At 49.8% G+C, this 5,274-nt stretch overlaps 2 pseudogenes; both read left to right on the top strand.

Annotated features, from left to right (window-relative positions):
- Window positions 1-248: 248 nt before the first annotated feature.
- Window positions 249-1,940, top strand: LOC120848127 (annotated as a pseudogene).
- Window positions 1,937-4,814, top strand: LOC115320111 (annotated as a pseudogene).
- Window positions 4,815-5,274: the final 460 nt, after the last annotated feature.

The raw sequence follows: 5,274 nt of genomic DNA on the forward strand, positions 1-5,274 counted from the left end.
TAATAACTATGATTGTCCAGTTGTTAGCTTTGTGCCTCGTGGTCGGCCACATATTATCATTTCTCAGGCACCGAACATGGTCATGACGGACAACTCCAGTGCAGAGAAGGCTGTGGTGCAGGAGACGTGGCCTACAGCAAGGCAGCTTGTCTGCCTTGCTGTAGGCCACGTGGCACAGGCATAGTGGCACTGGTTAACGGCAGCTCACAAGCGCGTCGACAAGGAAAAGAGGTGTCAATTGATGTCGCTCTTCCAGGAGGCAAGTTTTGTAATAGGATTACTTGCGCAACATTCTAGGGTTCTGAGGCGTGCACTGACGCGAGGGAGAAGGTGCTCTCCGGTCTAGCAACACACCTCAACATGAATTGTGCCAGCAGAGTGACATTTCATTTTAATGTTTCTGTGGCAGGCTAACAGGTGCTGGCCATGACTCCATTAGAAGATTCTAAGGCGCAGTGACCAACCGCAGGTGATGTATGCCGCAAGTGAAGAGAAGCTGGAAGCCGCAACGGCCCACCTGTAGCGTAAACTGCACCAGGCCTTCGTGGCACAGGTGGTAGCCTTCCTTTGGAGACAAAAGGAGTGGGCATTGCTCTTCTGTGCCAACATCACCACGGGGGGGCACAACACCAACAACTTTGCTCACGCCATCATCCGTGTCCTGAATGACATGGTTCTCAACAGGACGGAGGCCTTCAACGCAGCGGCACTGGTGGACGCAGTGGCCGTGGTGTGGGAGCGGCACTTTGAAAGTCTCATCCTCTGCCATGCCCACAGCCATGTGGCCAGCCACCAGCTGACATACAAGCGGCTGCTCAGGATGCCACAAGGTGCAGCTGGCAGCATCAAACCTGTGGGCGACGTCTATGCAGTGCCCAGTGTTGCCCACCATGGCGTGGTGTATAAAGTGTCTGCAGGCTTCAAAGTGTGCAGCTGCCCAGTCGGAAATCAAGGGGCGCTTTGCAAGCACCAAGTCCTTGTCCAAGACACCTTTGGGGTTGTTTTCCAATGCCCCCCCCCCCCTTAGAGCACGGGGGACCGTCACCTACTGGGCAAGTTGGCCTTGAAACAAGTGTCTCGCGCTTGTTGCTGGCTTTGCCACGGAGGCCGATGTCAACAAGGCTCTGGCTGACTGGTTTAGGAATGCCCCCGCACGCGTGAGGCGATGGTGAGATTGATTGCTATATTGTAATTGGAATATAAATCTTGTAAGAAACAGCAAAGTGCACCTTTTAAGAAGAGTACTCAGTCCTTTTATGTATTTCTCTTTTTAATTTTAGCCACCCTGCCAGCACAGAATACTGACTAAGGCAGTCACGTAAAGAGTCACCTGCTGGCTTCGGTAGTCTTCAGCAATCAATGAAGGTACATGTTATTGTAGATTCTAGAGTTCAGCGCTAAAGCCACCATCCCCTACCCCGTCCTGACCAACCTGAAGAGTTTCTTCTTTCTTTGCTTCAATAAACCTACGAATGTCATGTTTCTTTTTGGCAGTACAATGAATAAATGGCTTCAGCTAAGATAGCTTTATCGGTTGGAAGTTTGGAAATATACCTTAATTAGTCTAGCTGCACTTTATATTTAAGAACACATATTCAAAGCTTGCATACTGATCTGGTATTGTCATAAGACTCCCTGCCTGCAAATTGATAAACTGTGTTGGCTGCCATGGTGGAATAAGTTTAGAATACTGGTCAACAATATCCGCTGTGACAGCCAATGTCCTCAATTGTTCGGTACAGCCATAGACAATTTTTTTCTTTTGGCATCATTGTTTGATGCAGTTGTGTCAATGTAACACTGAGCAGGTTTCGAGAGGATTAAGTGGGCTAGAGCTAAAGTCATTGTGGCAGTTCTGTCCAAATGTTTTATTTTTTTACTCTGTTTCGCTGGAACATTGTCTGTGCTGTAGCAGCGTGAAATGGCATACCTGGCACCCAAAAGGGTTGTAAACTCGTAAAGAGCACTAGGGTTTGTGAATGCAAACCAGTTTTCCAAGATGAACAAGTATTGGTCACCTGTCTTTCAGGGAGGCCGTTGCCTGTAACTACAAATTCCCTTTCTGGCACGGTGTGATCTGAACATCAGAAATTAACTTCAATTAAAGTGCTTCAAGTACTTTCAATGATTCCATTGCCCTTGTACAATTTGCAAAATGGTCCTCCACAAGGTGTGGCGCTGCCAGCCCCACAAGCGGAAAAAGGTGTCCGACCGCTGCAATGCCGCATGCATGGCCAGGCTCGATGTCAAGATTAAGCAGCTCACCAAGAACACAAAGAAAAACGACGCCTACCTATGCAGGCATGTGCCCTTGGTTGTTGTAATTCGGATTGACTCCAGGCACGCTCGCAGCACAGTCAGCCAATGCCCTTTGCCTCCTTCACGGCACAAGCACTACGAAGAAGGCCTTCCTGTGCTACGTCAGCGACAGGATGACTGTCGGCGAGGCTCGGAGGCTGCACGAGAGCAAGCTGTCCCTAGGGGACAGCGGTGCTTTGCTGCTAGCCAACGGTGCCCTGAACGCCACGGCCAGGACTGCACAGCACTGGCACAGCGTGTGGAGGAGCATGAGCTTAGGCGGTGGCGCCAATGACCTCCTATCCAGGTTGGAGGAGAAGGCACCGCTTTATGCAGCTCAAGGTATGCCACAACTTACCATAGTGCTATGGCCCATTAATAAGTCTTGTCACTTCAAAAAGAAATATATTGCAATGTATAAGCATGGGCCATGACATTAGGCATGCCCAGTTAAGTCTCATTTGAGTGACAAGCAATAATCTACTTTGACCAACTTCAAGCACATGCAGCATTCACAAAGGTATCTTTGGCAGACTTTGAATCTCCCTGTGCTCGTGAAGTAAAAACAAGTGATTGCAACTCTGCCAAAGATACTTTTACGGCCTTGAACTTGGTCGATGTCGGCTGCTGTTCGTCGTTCAAGTGGGACCAAGTCATTAGAGGATCACTCTAACACAAAATCATTGCTAGAATTTATGTAAATTGCATGTCATGCAAAAAGCTGTTGACTACATTCGAAGTACATAATAGCCATGGCAATTTTCATGCACAGTTCTGTAGCCACCTATTTCAGCAATAACCAAACTTTTTTTTAATTTGTAGTTTGCAAGGGCAAATTTTGAGGTATTGAGTGCCTAAAAAAAAGATGCATAAAAAGAGCCACTCTTTTAGCATGGGTTTTCACAAAATACTTTCCAGGCACTGGCGTGAGGGGAGCTGGAGCGACAGCAGCACTGGCTGGGCAGTTCTGGTGATGACTCCCATCATGCAGTGGGCCCAGGCACTGGACTAGGCAAAGGACATGGTCTTTATAGACTCTACATCCTCCTGCGACATGACCAAGTGCCCCGTCACGGTGGTGCTCGTAAAAACGATGGCTGGCGCAGTCCCTGTCGCAGTGCTTGTCCACAACGAGCAGATTACCGACGAGTACTCGACTTTCAAGCTCCTTCGTGACACCCACCCACTTTGCTTTGGGGGTTAACCGGTAACTAGGAGACAAAGATAAACTATAGCATTCTTTATTTAGTACACACTTAGCAAGAGCTAAAGAACATGGCAGCTTTATGTTCCAAGCATCATTTTTGTTGTTATCGCCGAGCAGTGAACTAACTAACAAAAACCATGACTGTGGCATGAGTGCAAGCGGCGAAGCTTAGGACAGGAAGAGAATGGAATGTTGAAGTAAAGGAAAATGCTGGCGGCACCAAAGTGTAAAATGTCAGTTCCCGTAAATTGGTATTTTGGGCATAAATAACCGTTACCAGCCGGACATCTCGAGCAAGTGTGAGAACTCCCATGGGTAGAAACATATGGCATTTAATAGGCATGATATTCCAGTTAGCGTTGTGTCTCATGGTTGGCCACATATTATTGTTTCTCAGGCATTGAACATGGTCATGAAAGACAACTCCAGTGCGGAGAAGGCTGTGGTGCAGGATACGTAGCCCACAGCGAGGCCATTTCCATGTGGCACAGGCGGAGCAGTGGTGGTTGATGGCAGCTTGCAACCACGTCGACAAGGACCAGAGGCATCTATCACTCTTCCAAGAGGCAAGTTTTGTAATGGGGGCACTTGCACAACATTCTAGGGTTTTGAAGCGTGCATTGACACGAGGAAGAAGGTGCTATCGTGTCTAGCAACCCACCTCAACATTGGTTGCACCAGCAGGGTGAATTTTCATTTTAATGTTTCTGTAGGAGGCTGGCAGGTGCTGGCTGGATCTCCTTTAGAAGATTCTCAGGTGCAATGACCAACCGCAGGTGATGCACACCAACAGTAAAGAGAAGCTGGAAGCCGCAACGGCCCACCTGTAGCGTAAACTACTCCAGGCCTTCGTGGAGGCCCTCCTTGGCAACCACGGGAGGAGTGGGTGTTGCTCTTCCGTGCCAACATCACCACGTAGGGGCACAACAGCAACAACTTTGCTAAGGCCACCATCCGTGTCCTCAACCACATGGTTCTAAACAGGAGGGAGGCCTTCAGTGCGATGGCACTGGTGGATGCAGTGACCGCGGTGTGGGAGCGGTACTTCGAAAGCCGCATCCTCCACCATGCCCACAGCCGCGTCGCCAGTCACCAGCTGGCATACAAGCAGCTGCTCAGCAGGATGCCATAAAGCACAGCTGACAGCGTCAAACCTGTGGGCGACGTTTACGCAGTGCCCACTGCCACCCACTAGGGCGTGGTGTATGAAGTGTCTGCAGGCTTTGGAGCGTGCAGCTGCGCAGTCGGAAAGCAAGGGGAGTTATGCAAGCACCAAGCCTTTGTGAACGAGACCTTGGGGGGCTGTTTCCCAATGCCCCCCCCCCCCCCCCCCCTCCTTTGAATACTGGGGGCCATCACCGACTGGGCAAGTTGGCCTTGGGAGACAAGTGTTCGGTGCAAGAGTTCTTCATGCCTTTCTGTGACGGGCAGCAGTCGCCAGAAGAGCCAGACGTGACCAGCTACACCGCCCAAGCCTAAGAAGGCCAGCACAGTGCCGAAGCCAGCAACATGCCAGAAGCCCCTCAGCGCTCCACTTCAGCTCTGGTGTCACCGGCTGTGCAAGGATTGGACCGAGGTCAGCTTGCCCAAGTATGTGTGCCCTTTCATGTTGGTGCTCACTCCAGTTCCTTGTTTCAATTATCGACATCTGAATACACAGGCAGAGACTGAAAAAAACTTTCTGCTGGTCGCTGGCAGTAAGCTTCTGGAACACAAACACTTCTTAGAGGTCATACTAGGTGCACAAGTGCAGCGCCTAGAATTTTAGG

Source organism: Ixodes scapularis, unplaced genomic scaffold (genome assembly GCF_016920785.2).
Source record: "Ixodes scapularis isolate PalLabHiFi unplaced genomic scaffold, ASM1692078v2 PGA_scaffold12__126_contigs__length_90152505, whole genome shotgun sequence".
NCBI classification, from domain to species: Eukaryota; Metazoa; Arthropoda; class Arachnida; order Ixodida; family Ixodidae; genus Ixodes; species Ixodes scapularis.